Source organism: Lonchura striata, chromosome Z (genome assembly GCF_050655825.1).
Source record: "Lonchura striata isolate lonStrDom1 chromosome Z, ASM5065582v1, whole genome shotgun sequence".
Taxonomy (NCBI): Eukaryota; Metazoa; Chordata; class Aves; order Passeriformes; family Estrildidae; genus Lonchura; species Lonchura striata.
In genome coordinates, this window is record NC_140740.1 from 45,354,932 (window position 1) to 45,370,760 (window position 15,829).

Below are 15,829 nucleotides of genomic sequence, written 5' to 3' on the forward strand. Positions count from 1 at the left end.
GTGGTGGGGGAGGGGTTCTGTCTTCTGCTCAGGTTACAAGAGCATTGGTCAGTACAGACCATACAGACCTTGTTACACACAATCCCAACAGGAATTCCTACTGGCCTTGTTCCCATTACCTATGAAGACCAGTGTAATGCAAATTTAGAGAAAGATGTACAGATCCTCATCAGGAGTAAAGGAATAGCTCATACCTGGAGAAGTATTCCTACACTTAAACCTGAATGGAGGAATTAATGTTCTTTGATGGCTTTGCTGAGGAGCATGCTAACGTGCTGTTAGTAATTAGGAAAGGCACACAGACTGGTACCATGGTTATCTCTGGGGTGTTTTCTCTTTCAGCACAGACCCACTTCTTGACAGCCTGACTTCTAGTGCTCGCTAGGGATTCCTGGAAGTAACCCCAGGATACTGCTTAGGATTAAAATGCAAATAATTTCTTTCTTCAGAAATGCTCTAGAGTAAATGAGTTGTCCTGAGGTTCACAGGTATCTGAAGAAGTGCTGGGCCTGTCCTTCATCTGGGGAAAGAAAGTAGGCTTTAAAGGAGTGATGATGATTTGTGCCAGCTAAAGGCTTACACTCAGGGAGCAGAAATCTTCTGCTTTTTTACTTCTAATCTTTCAAATTTCCTCTGTAATATTTTTCCCCAAGTCGTGTGTGCTCAGTGTGCTCTGGCAATGTGAGAAGTGGTAATGTCACTCTGCTAGGAGTTTTATGGTTCACAGAAGGCTAGATTTGTATTGAGATAGACAGATAGATGGATGTCTGGTGCCTGCACACAATGTATTACAGAGATTGACCCAAAATATTCAACACTAAAATCCCAAACAGACTGAGGGAATCTCTGTCTGGGAGATTTCAGATGGATTTTATATCTTTTTTTTTTTTTTCTGATTAATGCAAGTCTTTAAAAGCATATCATCCATGTCCCTTTGCCCAAGTATTTGGAGAAGATCAGAATAAAGAAGGATCAATAGTAAATAAGTAGTCTACATTTTCTCAGGTGTCATTGTAAAGGAGGTCAGACATGCCATACTGGGGAGGGAAGGGAAGGATACACAGGGAAGTCTGGTCTGTATTCAGATAAGGAACATTCATCTTGACAAAGGAGGAGGTGAATCCTGTTGTCCATGCAGCTGGTGAACTCAGGGAAGGTGGCAGTGATGCTCCCTGACCAGGGAGGTTCAGGGCCACACTGAGACCTGGGCTCTCCCTGGATGTGAGAGGGAAGTGGAAAGGGGCAGAAGTGCTGGCTGATGGGAGCAGTAGGGACACCATCCTGCCAAGCTGCCTGCGGAGCCTGGAGCTGCTTCCTAATGAAGGCAAGAGACTGGTCACAACTGGAGGCGAGCTGTTCCCCATTTGTTTGTGCTCCTCAGAGTAGCAGGGATCCGCTCTCCATCAGAGTAATCCAATTGAACAAAATGATTCATATTAGCAGGCACATCTGTCTGAGGCCAAAGCAGAACCCTGGTGTTAGTTTAATAAATGGCATTCATTAAACTCAGCTGAAAATATAATCTGGAGAGACTGATGGGGTGAACAGAGCAAAGAATAAGCAAAAGGAGTTAGCAATTATCAGATGTCATTTGTTCTACTGGTACCACAGAATTGGAGCTTGTTTGCTGAAATCTTAATTTCATTTTGCTGAGGCAGAATCCATCAGAGAAGCTTATGCTGCAGCTATGATTCCTGTTTGTCAGCCCTTGGTAGGGAATGTGGCATTTTTCTTTCCTCCTTTTCTACCAGACAGAGCTCCAAAGGAGCACAGATCCGAGCAGAGAGCACAAGGACAGGAAAGACTGAGGGAGCAGACTTTCCTTTGCCATAAGAAGAATGCTGAGTAAAGTTCCCTGTGCTGCATTGGAGAGAACATGGGCAGTGCTTTGGGACAGGAACTTTTGGTATTTCCAATGCAGCAGAAGCCATAAATATTCCCAGCTCCTCTGCCACTTCCCCTTCATACCAAGATGGTGTACAAACACATCTCACTTTGACTTCAGGAGCATTTTACACTCTATAGGGTAGGGGCCAGTGTTTCCACTGGCACATGTTTCCCTCTATTCAGACTATACAAAGGTTGGGTTCTTCTTGGTGGTCAAGTCAGGGAAATTCCTGCAGCTGTGCACTATCCAAGGCAGCACAGGGGAGCAGGCACAGGTATCAAGATGCTGGAGGCAGCCCACATATCTAGAGCTCAACCCTGATGGTCTGGGGCTGCCTCCTTCAGGCCCAGCTCTCACTCTGTTCCAGTTCAGTCTGCTCAGTTATCTGGCATTAACATTCCTGGCCATAAGTCTCCACACAAAACACTGAATCCAGAGGGAGTGCTCTTAGGGAGAGCTGCCTTTCCCAATTTCTGCTGAGCAGAGGCAAGCTTCTTGGGACTGACTTACAGAATGGTCAGCATTTGAAGACTTGAAGACTGTCTGGACAACCTGTTTCTTGTGAGTTGCTTTTTTTTTTTTCTTTTTTTTTTTTTTTTAAGTTTAACTTATCCCTACGGGTATTCAAATAGTCCTTGGTGTGCTCCAGGGGAAGGCAAAAAAGGATTTTATATTTATAGACTTGCCTGAGCTATCAAGTCCTAGCCAGTTAGAAAAAATCAAAAGAATACTGGAGGAGAAGGGAAAGCTTGACCTCATGAGCTTTCAGCGTTGATTAGTTTGTTGGTGTCAGGAACCTTTTCTTGTTCAGGGCAGACTAACTGTGAAATAACTTTTTTTCCCCCACTCTTTAATCTGTCTTCTATATTCCCAAGGGGAAGGAGGAGCTAATACCTGCCTTCCTGGAGTTCTGCTTCAGAGGAAGCAAGTGCAGGGACATGCACACCAGCAGCAAGGGGCTGCTGGGTTTGGTTTTTTTCTGAAATTCATCTTCTCGGTGTGCCCTTTGGCAAGAGGCTGAACACTTTCAATTTCCCTCAGAATTGTGTAAGAATCAGTGGCTGACATGAGCTGCTCTGGAGATGGTCAGAGGTTTTTCTCACCCTGGTGAGCACAAAAGAGAGAGGGAGAGTTGCAGAGACGGGCAGCATCTTTCTGATATTTGCCCTGGATTCCACCATGACAATCAGGCCTTCTTCACAACCATGGAAGTGGGTGAGACATGCACTGAATCCCACCTCTTGCCCAGTACCATTCTTCACACAGGTTAATCCTGAGTTTCTTGGCACAGGGAGGAGCATAAAGGCTTAGGTTACCATGATCCTGTTATTTGTATGAGACTGGTGAGAAACTTGCTGAATTTGTTTGGTTCAGCTCTGTGGATCAGGCAATGATAGCACTCCCAAGCCAGCACAGCTGCAGGCACAAGGGGACATGCTTCATAAGCGCAGGCTAGCTGAGGTGACAATGAACCAGAAGCCCAAAGAACTGAGACTGATCAGACTCAACTGGATGCAAATAGAATTTGGGATTTATTTTCAATACTCTTTTCAAAGTACATTGAAGTAATCTTATGAACCAGACATCATGGGAATCAGCAGATTGGTTTTCAGTGCTTTCAGAAAAAAATTTGTTTTGTTCTGGATTTCTTTTTAAATTCTCAGACAAAAAGTTTTTACTATTTTTAAGCAGTAATAATGTTTGACTGATCACCTGCATTTTCCACCCAGAAGGGCTTTAAACAAAAATGTGATCCAGTTCTAAATTAGAATCATATAAATACCTCAGCTATAGCAGTGAAATGAGTCACAGACATAAGTCACATGCATAAGTGTTTTCAGAATCAAATTCCAAGATACTAAAATTTACCACGAGATGTGAATTCTTCATATGGAAACCACTCAAACTATAAGGTGGAATTCTTGTCTTATCTTTCTTAAACTCAGAAATAGTTACCATCTCCTTAGCTAAAGTGTCTAGTTTTAGAAGCCTCATACAGAATTTGGCTTTGAATGTTTGTGGGGTTTTTAATTTAAAAAATGAATATTTAATAATTAATAGAACTATGTAAGCTTATTGAGTCGATCTGGACTCAAATCAACTTGAAATATTTGGGGCACCAGTTTCCACCTTACTACTCCTCACTGGAGGTACAACAGAGCTTTAGTGCAATTAAAATGAGGCAGGAAATATATTTAGCTAATTGTACTGTGCACCTTGAAGGTAATTTGAAGCTGCAGGCAAAAAAATAAATATCAGAAGGTGTAATTGAGTGCTGCAAGCTGGGAGTGTGTGTTTCTGGCTGCATTTTGATTTAAAGGGGTATAGAGAATGGGCATGGAGCTGGACAGCCTTGGCAGAAGGAGAGTGAGAACTCACTTCTGGAGAACAGTTCCAGGATGCATCACAGGCCAGCAGACCCAGCAGCCCTGCCACTGACACAGGACCAGCTTTGAGAGGCACACTGGAGAACATGTTCCTGAAAGAGATGTCAGGCTGGGAGATGAGCTGAGGTTTCCTCCTTTCCAACCCCACACAGACACCACTCCAACATATCCTTCCTGTACCTGGTGAACCACTACAGACCAAATTCTTACCCCTCCAGCCTACAGGCAGCTCTGGGTTCTTGTTGCTTATGGCAGATACTGGAGCCACTGGTGGGGCATATCAGACAACTTCCTGGGAGGGCACAGGCAGCTTAATTGTACCTGCTGAGATCTATGAGCTGGACTTCATGAGGCCATCCTAGGGGTCTGCTGAGGAAAGGAGGAGGGGAGCAAGATCCCCATCTTACTGTCAGCAACAAAAACTGAAGAGCGTAGGAGTGGTTTGATCAGCATTTTGATAAGGTCTAGTCGATCTATAAAGGGAAAAAGCAGAAACAGTAGAGACTGGGCACAGAGGCTTTCTTACAGCTTCCCAATTAGACTTAGTTCTCAGCCATGCACATTTTTTTAATTAAACTGTTGGTACAATGCTCAGGAGATAGAAAACTCCTTGAGGCCCTCTTGTAATGAAGAACTTTTCATTGTATGCAGAAAGGCAAACTTAATTTCCTCTCCCACCTAATATTCATCTGCAGCAAAAGCAGGGGTGAGCATTCTGTATGAAGCAAGATAAATGCTCCTCAGGGTGCAGGACCCACTGATTTGGCCATTGGGAGGAAAAGAGGCCACATCCTTTGCTGTAAAAGTAGCCATTTAACACTCATTTGACCTTTACCATCACTGCTTCTCAAAATTACCTGAGTTCATTGCACGATCTTTGCCTGCAAAGCTCTTGATTAGCAAAACATTGCTGAGAGAGGTAAAGAGCCATAGCTGTGTTTGCATGAGCAAGTAAATTCTGCATGCTGCTGAGGAGGGTGGAAAGGGCTGTGACCACTCAGACCCTACCAAGCCCATAGCTGCTCCCAGCTGCAGCCCTGGTGGTGGGCACAGCTCCCTTCTGCAACCAGTCCACCCTGACTCCCCACTCTGCCCAGCCCAGCTCATCCCTTCCTCCCACCACACACCTCCCCCAGCCCTGCGAGCCCCACCACTCCATGGCCACCTCTTCTGCCACTGCTCGGGGGCAGAGTGAGAAAAGGCAGCACTGCTCAGGGAGCCAGTGACATTTTCTGACTGCCCAGGCTGGCTTCTGCAGGAGCAGCTGCTCCGTTGTGGTGCTTTTTCATCCTCTGCTTGAGACTAATGGCTCTAGAAAAATAGATAAATCAGAGGTGACACAGCTATTGCTGCTTGACAATTTTTCATCAAACAAGCTGGGGGAGGAGGGGATGACCAAAAAGTGACATTTTGACCAAACTGGATGTTTCCACAGCAAATTTTCATTCCAGTAGATTAAAAAAGAAATGCAAACAGCACAAAAACCTGATTAAAAATGTTGGCTTTCAAAACACTAAATTCCTCTTAAAAATGGACTGATTTTCAGATTGATTTAAAAAAAGACAAAAATTAATCTATTTCTCTGGCCACCTCCCCCACCCCAGACTTGTTTTGTTTATTAACTAAAATATTCACAAGAAAGAAAGCCAAAATAATGACAATTTTCCTCCAGAAAATAATTGTCATTTTTCAACTAGCTCTTAATGTAACAAAGTTAAATGAGAGCAATCCTAGTAACAACACTGCACAGCAAGTAAGTCATACAATTATGTGAAAAAAGGGCATTGCAATTTTTATCATCACCTTAAATTTATAAATAGGAAAAATGAGGCAGGGTCATCAAGAATATGAAAACAAAACAACAAAAAAAAAAAAACCCAAACAACAACAAAAAAATAGCCAGGAAAAAAAAATTAAACATTAGCATTTGAAATGCTGGACTCCCATCTCCCTGTCAGATCACATTGGCTTATCTTCTCTGTCTCTGTGTGTTACAATTGTCTCTGTTGATACATACGTACATGTAATACCTCTGTACATATACATGTGGATATGTTGGTATGCATTTTCATGTATATAAAGATTCATATATACAATCTATCTGCTTTTAACCTTCAGATGTTAGAACTGAAGCATCTGACAAAAACACTCTTTCCCTCCCTTCCCCCCCCCCCCTGCCCCTGCCACCAGGAATCCAGGTAAATAGGTTGATGTCTGGTATAAATCATCAGGTTCCTTTTAATCCCAGCATGGATGCAAAGTCCCCTTCACCACACTGCCCTTCCCACTCTAACACATTTGGGCTCCTAATCTTGGGCTCGCCACACAGCCTTAGCAGTGGTTGTCATAGGGATAGGGTCTGTTTTGAAGAGCCCTGCTTCCATTTTCCACCTCTGCCAGACGGTCCGTGCAGGAGCTGGAGTGGGGGGAAATCTCTGTGGGTTGGTTTTGGGGTACAGTGAAGAGGAGGACTGAGGCATAAGGAAAGCAGAACCATCCTGCAGCACTGGAGTTAAAACAGAGAGGGAAATTGCTATAGAAACAGCACAAAAGGCAGAGGACAAAAACACAAGTTTTAGAAAGACTCATCAGCTTCAGAGGCAATAGATGTGAAGGTCTATCACCAGTAGCAAAATCAGCTCCAGTTCGTCCAGTAGGTGTGCATGACAACAGGCTCCAACAGACAGAAGGACAGGATTCTGACTGCAGTTTTGGGTGCAAAGGCACATGTGTGTAAATGGAGATTAATATATGTTGTATAAAGGTGAAGAAGCTGGCATATACCATCACCAGAGACTTAAGTGTGAGAACAGGAGGCTGCCACTTTCCTGCTGGAAGAAGCGATGGCCTTTGAGTTTCATCAGGGAGAGGCTTCTTGCCTTCAAAACAAGGAAAAAGGTCTAGAGATGATCAGTGGAGACTTGACTAATAAGGACTAAGGGGAGAGACATGGTAGAAATTATGTGGAACTGGAGGCAGTAGATTTTTGCAGTGAAAGAAGAACCCAGCCTGGCAGCCCACCACAATGGTGGCAATGTTGGCACAATTGTGTAGTCCTGTGAAGGGCACAGAGCAAACTTGTACCCGCAGCTGACAGCATTTGCAGCTTAGCAGATATACAATGACAGCTCCTGTGGCACTCACCACATAGTCAGGGAGTGTTAGGCTTGTGCCTCTTGCACACCCCTCTCAGGTCACCTACCTGCTGTAGGATTATCATGGAATCACAGTACAGATTAGGTTGTAAAAACACGTGTACAAGTATTAAATTCAGTCATTAACCCAGCACTGACAAGTCCACCACTAAATTCTGGCTCTAATCACCTCTTCTAAATACCTCCAGGAATGGTGATGGCACAACTTACTGGTCACTGGTTACTGGGGGAAGAGACTGACTCCCATCAGTCTGCAACCTCCTTTCAGAGGGAGAGCGATAGGGTCTCCCCTCAGCCTCCTACTGAGCTGAGCCCTGGGGAGCACCACTCTTGACCAGCCCCAGCTGGATGTCATTCCATTCACCAACACCCTTTGGGCCAAAGCAGCATCCATTTTTTTACCCAGGCAGCAGTGCACACACCCAAGCCATGAGCAGTTAGTTTCTCCTGGAAAATGCTGTGGGAAATGCTGTCAAAGGCTTTACTGAAGTCCACGTAGACACATGCTCAGCATTTCCCTCATTAACTAAGTGGATCACCTTGTCACAGAAGGAGGTCAGGCTCACTAAGCAGGACCTGTCTTTCATGAACTCAGGCTGGCTAGGCCTGCTCCCCTGGTCCTACATGTGCTGCATGATGGCACTGAGGATGATCTGCTTCACAAGCTTCCCCAGCACGGAGGTCAGGCTGACAGACCCGCAGTTCCCTAGGTCTTCCTTCCAGCCCTTCTTTTGGGTGGGCATCACACTGGCTAACTTACATCAACTGAGACTTCTCTGGTTAACAAGACTGCTGATAAATGATGGAGTTGCTTAATAAGCACCTCTGCCAGTTCCCTCAGAACCCAGTACCACACTACATGGGCAATGAGTGTCTCCCATCTCACAAACTGCAGAGTTTATCCCCACAGTCCAGCCAGAAACTGCTGTTAAAAGCTTTACTGTGACAGAGGTATTTGTAGCAATAGGACTACTGTGCTGACAGCACAGGTTGCAAGGACATGACTAGATTTATGTTTGTCTAACCAAGCCTTTAACTGAGATTCATTTCCCCCAATGGTATAGACCTACACTGCAACTATTCCCTTCACAGCAAGTCAGTCAAGGTCCTCATTATAACCATGAGAGAAATACTGGTTCCTTTTGCCCGTGACTCACAGTCTTCTCTGAAACAGCTCCTAGGCATGAGTGAATTGGGACCTAAAATCCCTCTGTGTCTCCACTAATGCTGTCCTAGAGTGATCTGTTCAGATGAAGATGTCTGCATCTTGAATTCCATCATCAGGACTTCAATCCCTTACCTCTCTCCAGGGTTCAAGGAGAACAGTCCCAGGATGTTAGGCACTTAAGTGCTTCCAAAGAGAAGTTGGACATTTACTAGATTTATTTGGCTATGGTTTGCTCAGTAACAAGACCTTGGACATGTCCCTAGAGACTATCAAAGTATCTTCTCCTGTCCATTGACTAGGTAGCTGCTGTAGACCCCTGCTTTAGAAGAGCAGCTTCATTTGGTGCTTGGAATACAGACCCAAGTTAGGCAGACAGGATTACCACATGTAACTTTGGTGTGAAAGAATATTTTCAAGTGGCTTTTTTTTTTCCTATTTTTTTAGCCTCAGCAAGCCCTAATCCTTCATCTGTACATATTTATCATATTTACGTTCTCTCTCTCTCTCTCTGTGTGTGTGTGTGTGTGTGTGTGTGCGCGCGTGTGTATGTGTGTGTGTGTGCGCGTGTGTATGTGTGTGTGTGTGTTTCATCTTCAGTGTCTGAGGGTGTCTATGGAGGTCAGGCAGAGGGATGGTAGTACCACCTCCAAAGCAGTAATTTGATTGACCAGTCTCATCCTTCCCACTCTGCACATTAAATATTTTCCTCAGTAAAATTATAGCAAAGAACCTCTCCCCAGCCTGACAGTTGCCTGGATCTAAGCATCCATGTGTAAACCCACTACCCACTAAGCTCTACTCCAATCCTGCAGCTGGTGCTATTTCAACACCAGACAGCAGATGTTTGTTGTTGTTTCTACTTCCCAGGAATAGAGCAGGATATTGTTATCTCCACCAGATCTCTCCCATTCCTGTTGCCTCCTTTGTCCTCCATTCACTGAATCAAATCCTGTTAACCCTTCCTTTTCCTGATGGCACAGATGAGGTAAGGAAAGACACAGGCCTTGCTGTGATGGTGCTGACAGCTCTCCTTCCTTCCCCAGCTGCTTGTCTTCCTGTGTTAAGACATGGCCAGAAAGCCCAGAGGGGTAAGAGGGATGCTAGAGATCTTCCCTCTTCCAGGAGCTGTACAGCTGACACTATTTGTTCTTGAGTACCTAGGGACACAAATGACAACAGTTCTTCCCTGGGCCATCTTCAGAAGGACAGTTTTCCCCATCTTGGATTGTGAAATAACTGTAGACACAGATCTTGCATCTGCCTTGGGGGTACCCATCTGTTGTCTTTGTCAAACCTTAGGAAGCTCAGGCTGACACTTCCAGATCATCAAAGGGCAAGACTTTGGGGCCAGGCCATCAGGAAGGAGTCAGCTTCAACCATGACAGCAGCCAGCTGTAGGAAAAGTGTGGAGCTGAAGCCAGAGCTCAGATCAGGGGCTTAGTTCAGCATCATCTCTTGTCAGCTAAGCACAACTGCTGTAGCCAATAAAGCATGTTTCAGTTCACAGAAACAGTAAAGAAACCCAAGACAAACAAACAGAAAGCTAGGGAAGGAATTTTCACTAGCCAGCATGCATGACTTCAGAATAAGAACTGCCAATAATATTCTTGTGACACCCCAACATGAGGTGAAATTTCATTCATGTGCAGTGACTTTTCAGAAATCGGCTGCGAAGAGAGATATGAGCCCTGTCAAGGGGACAGAAAGGCAATACCTGAGGAACAGGGTGCAGAGCTGCTGACTGAGACAAGTGTATTGTGTGTAGTGATTTTTGGTGTTTACCAAGGCAAAACTCCATGGGCCAGTAAAGGGACATTTTCCTTCACAGGAAAGGAACAGGGCATTTCTATAGTTTGTAGCAACCAATCCCTGGCAGGTTTTATTCCTTTTCCTTCTTGGTTTTTATGTTTGTTTGTTTTTTTTTTCCTTTGCTTTTTATTTTCCTTTCTCCTTTTGTTTTTTTATTTCCCCCTTTCTTTTCTGCCTCTTCTCTTCTCTTCTCTTCTCTTCTCTTCTCTTCTCTTCTCTTCTCTTCTCTTCTCTTCTCTTCTCTTCTCTTCTCTTCTCTTCTCTTCTCTTCTCTTCTCTTCTCTTCTCTTCTCTTCTCTTCTCTTCTCTTCTCTTCTCTTCTCTTCCCTTCCCTTCCCTTCCCTTCCCTTCCCTTCCCTTCCCTTCCCTTCCCTCCCCTTCCCAGAACTTCCCAGAACTTCTATTTTCTCTTCCTCTTTATCTTACCCATTTTGTTTTCCATTATCTTTTCAATTCAGGCCAGAGCTAAATGCCAAATGAGGAAATATCCCTCTTTTAATGGTGCTGATTTAGGGATCATTGTATCATCCAAATCCTCCTACAAGTCTGCTTCCCACACCATACCAGCATTGCTGTTTCAGAGCCTGCCATCCTGTGAACTGCTAAATGGACATGCAGCAACAAGCAGTAGCTGCTTTTCTTTTCGTTTTTCTTTTTTGTTGTTATTTGTTTTGTTTGGGGTTATTTTTTCATTTATTTATTCTCAGTAGCCAAAGCAGTTCTTGGCCTATTACTCCCCCATGATTTTAAACTTGGGATGTAAACCAAATCAGAGTGGTACCTGCTCCGAAGTCGATGCGAGGCAGTGGAGAGGCTCCCGGAGGATTCTGGCCAGCCTTCTAGCGAAGCCCAGGAGGCTGGGGGTGGTGCGGGGAAGGCCGGTGCTAACAAAAGCATTCTGGTTGGCAGTGAATGTTTTTATTTTCCAGACTCCGCAAACCGATCTGTGTCTGCGCTCATCCATTCAGTGCATGCTCTCCTCAACAGCCGCTGCATCACGCTCTGTTCCTGTTTGCTGTTGACCGTGTGTCCACATTTAAGTGTGTTTTATGTGTGTCTCTGGCTAGGCCTTCTCCACCCTTTTTTTTTTTTCTGTTCTTCTTTACTTTCTTTTCTTCTTTTCATTTCTTTTCTTTCCATTCAGTTGGTTTGTTTTGCCCTCATTCTTGTTTCGTTTTCTATAGTTTAATGGCAAGTATTTCCATTAGAATTTTTTGATTGATGCTGTGTTTGTAACATCATTTTTTAATTATTATTTTTATATATATCTTCTTTCCCCACCTTTCCCTTTTTCCACACTATATATAAATATATATATATAAAAAATCTTTTCTTCTTTTGTCATTCAATCAAATTCCAACCAAGAGCCAGTCAAATCCACCACAGTCTCGCGCTGAGCTAGGAAAAAAGTTCTCGTAATGACATGAAAGTGGAGAATACAGTTCCCCAGGCCGTAAGTTCAAATCAACTCGAAGTTGAAAGTGTGACATGATGGCGTCATGTAACAAGCTAAGAATTGGTTGCATGACATGCCGTCAAGTTTCGTGCAGGTGCCGTGATTGAAGCATTTTTCTTGGATGTTGTATCAGTTGATGATTGGCCAGTCATGATCACATGTGCCTTTTTTGACTTTGTGCTGCCACAATTTTTTGCTGTGCTCATTTTCGTTTTGTTTTTGGTGCTTGCAGTGGTTTCTTTATTTGTCGTTTGATTTCTCGTCAGCGTTTTATGCTTCTTTAGATGTCACATAGAAGGAAAAAAAAAAGATGGATTCCTAATTCTTTAGAAAAAATATGGGATTGTTGTAACTACAGATAATTTGGAAAAAAAAAAAGTAGAGAGAAAAATGTGTGGTTAATTTTTTGCACTGAAAATCTTGTGATTATTTTTTTTTTCCGGAGAATTGGGGCCTTTTTCAATTGACACCTTTTTTTTCCCCTTAGGATATTTCAAATCACTTTCTAAAAATTAAAAAAAAAAAAAAAGAAAAAACAAAAATGGAAAATCCAAATCCAAACTAAAAAGACTAATGATAGTAATGGTAGTTTGCAAACTATAGCAATCAAAAAAAGCAACCCCAAGAAAAGCCTCATTGTATGTCTTTTCAAGAATTCCTAATTCTAAGGTGCCATATTACAGCAACTCCAGGCAAAAATTAATTGCTTAGAGGGAGGGAGGGATTGAGTGGGAAAAACACCCATCCAGATCAAAAAGCAAAATGCATCTTTTTGTTTACAACTGAAAAAGGGTCCTTGACGAGTGTTTTTTATTTTTTTATTATATTATTATTTTTGGTGTTGTAATTGTTTAGACTGCTGTGTACGGTTTGCTGTTTGTTGAACCAACAGTGTGAAAACCTGCCAGCATGGATTGATATTCCGCATGACACTTTTCCACCAGAGTGGACCTTTTGCAGTTTCTAAGTTTCTTGATGTAATAAATCACCGAGTGTGTAAGAAGAACCTGCTTGCTAGAAGGAGATAAGAGCTAATCCTTAATGATTAAGCATCCTACTTAAATGTCAAGCCTAGTCGGATCATGATTATATTTTTTTTAATATTTTTTTTTATTTAAGAAATGTTAGCTTTACCTTTTTTTCTTTTCCAAAAAAAAAGTTTATTCCAACAGTCTTTTTTATTTAACCTCCTGTAAATTGCCTGTTCAAAGTCCTACTTTCTGACATTCACAAAGGAGTAGATGTTATTGGCAGCTATGTCTCCACAGAAAGCACATACACTGTCAAAGATGGCACCCCATTAAAATATCATATATATCCCCTTTCCTGATGCCTTTCACCCTACAAAAGCCTGACAAGCAAGATTGTGATCTGGCGTAGCAAAGCGGCACTTAAAAATATAATTAAAACGCCGCTGTCTTCACATGTGTAGTGATGCAGATTTACATAGACATGCCCTAATTTTATTTTGATTTATTATTAATATTATTATTATTATTACCAATGGGAACAATTGTGTTTTACTTTATCATGATCGTGACTACCTTGCTTACTTTGGGTTTGATCCAGTTCCCACTGAAGTCAAGGGGAATCCTTCTGTTGATGTAAAGTGGGAGCAGAATCAGAGCCAAGGCCTTCAAAAGCAAAACACCAAAGCAGAAGCCCCATCCTGTCCCAATTGAAGGGAGAAGAAAACATCCATTACTTTCAACGGGAGCAGGATTGGGCCCAAAAGAACAGGCTTGAATTTAATTTTCATTTTTAGGTCTTTTTTTCCCCCCTCCTGTCTCAAATATTCCCCTACACCTTCCCTACTTCCCCCTCCCCTTTTTGACTTAATTTGCAATGATCTTCTTCATTTTTTAGGGCAGCAGCTGAATGGGCCACATTTAGAAAAAAAAAAAAAGTATATATATATTAAAAAAAAAGTGAACTGTTGGATTACATCTTTGACATATCAGCAAATATCAGTCAAGCTGAAGACTTCAGACCTATTCTCTCTTTGATTGTTTAGACTGTAACATTTCTTCAAGAAAAGTATCACATCTGCTGACTTCGAAGGACATGCGCTTGAAAACAAACAGACACATAAAGTAAAATCAGAGCAGGAGGAAGATGAACCAGAATTTCTGAAGAGACACTGATATCACCACAGCGGCTTTTCTTCAAACAGGAGATGCAAACCTGGATTCTGGCAAAGGAGTGCCTGTTTGCCACCAAGGATGCAGTTACCATGCGAGACCCATGGTAACAGTCTCTGAGCATCTTTATCTGTCATTCCTTAGCTATATAGGGACCAAAGGACAAAACTTTTTACCGCAGACTTGTAGCTGTATGTAAAATATGGAAGTTCTTTCCTTTTCTCTGAGCTGTTCCTAAAACAGTTTTTGAGAGCGATTATATGAAATATGTAAAACCTAAAAAAAAAAAAAAAACAAACAAAAAAAACCCAAAAAAACCAAAAAACCCACAAAAAATACAAAAAACACCAAAAAAAACCACAAAAAAATTACAAATGCTTAAATGCTTTTAAAATGGCAAGATAATAGTTCTTTGATACTTTGGGAGGTTCTTTGGTTATACATTAATTAGAGTCTATGAAGCTTTCATATGGTTTTCTGTATAATACGCAAGGATTGCGTGGTTAAAGGCAGGTAAGATGGATATCTATGAAAAGCAAAAAAAGTAAATAAATAAATACATAATTAAGTACATAAAAAGGCATAGAAAAGAGAAAGGAAAGATGGTTGATATTAAATGGAAAACAAAAAGGTTTGTAAATGCTTCTAACTCTCCCCATTTAAAAACCTAATAGTTGTACAGAATTTAAAAAAGAAAGTTTAAAATACCTATATAATAGAAAAAATTAGACAACATAAAAATAAAAAAAAACAAAAAAGCAAAAAAAAAACTACATAGAAGTTAGCGTTAATGCTAAAAACAAAGATGTTGTAGAACTGTAATTTTGTAGAGTTTAGATTGAGCATAAATTCCTACTCTCTGCCAATTGCTGTTGGATGCTGTTATTTATCGAGGAGAAAAAGGAGAAAAATGGCTATTTTGGCAGCTTTTTTAACTGCAAGCATTCCAGCTATTAAAAAATAAACAAGACAAGACTCAATTCTGTAGACAATGCAAATGGGAAAAAAAAAAAAAAACAGCTGTCTTTTTATCAGACGTTAGTTCTAACTTGAACAACAAAACACAGCTAAACGCTTCATGTCTTCATGATCTGCTGTCCGCAAAATTCCCATCATCCTATGCTTCAGTAGCTTCCATATTTGCTCTAGAAACCTTCAGGGCAAGGGATTAGCCTAGTACCTTAATCTTAAAAAAAAAAAAAAAAAAAAAAAAACCTTTAAAAAACCTTAAAAAAAAAAAACATAAAAAGTACACTAAAGAAACAATCTCTTTGAAGAATTTCTGAAACTGTTTACAAGGAATTTTGAAAAACAGGGGGATGTTTAAAAAAAAAAAAAGATGCTGGCTCTGTTTTCTGTAAATAAATTTGCATATTTTGTAGGACTTTTAATTGTAATGATAGAGAAAAAACAAGGAAAACTATTTAATGAAAGCACGATATTTATCTTTGGTAAATGACTTTAGAGCAGTTAAAAATAAGACATTGCTTTAAAAATCTGACTCAGAAAAAACAATGAATTATTTAAGAACACATATATTTTAAAGAATATCATATTTATTATAATTTATTTTCACAGTCTTAAACCTTGATTTACATAATTCTCACACTTGTTTGCATTGATTGAGCAGTGTGATAAATGTTTTTTGATTATTATTTGGTTACACTCTTGTTTTTGGTTAATTCTCTTGGTTTGTTTCAGTATTTTTTATCTCAATCTCAAACTTTCTTTCTTTGTTGTTTTTCCTTTTTGTCTTTTTTTCTTCTTTTTTTTTAATGTTAATTTTGATTACATATTGGGCCTGACCGTGCAGTCCTTACTCTTC

At 41.3% G+C, this 15,829-nt stretch overlaps 1 protein-coding gene across 17 annotated transcripts in view; it reads left to right on the forward strand.

Moving 5' to 3' along the window:
- Positions 1–15,829, forward strand: part of CELF4 (CUGBP Elav-like family member 4) — a 708,055-nt gene that overhangs the window by 679,056 nt on the left and 13,170 nt on the right. For 12 of the 17 annotated variants that reach the window (XM_085567782.1, XM_021538929.4, XM_021538930.4 and 9 more), the window contains one exon: positions 13,730–15,253. The exons of 1 other annotated variant lie outside the window; for it this stretch is intronic. The gene's annotated coding sequence lies outside the window, so the exon portion shown is untranslated. Of the gene's footprint in view, positions 1–11,772; positions 11,861–13,729; positions 15,254–15,829 lie in introns of those variants that run through there. 4 more of the 17 variants (XM_085567781.1, XM_021538931.4, XM_021538925.4 and 1 more) reach the window with 2 other exon arrangements.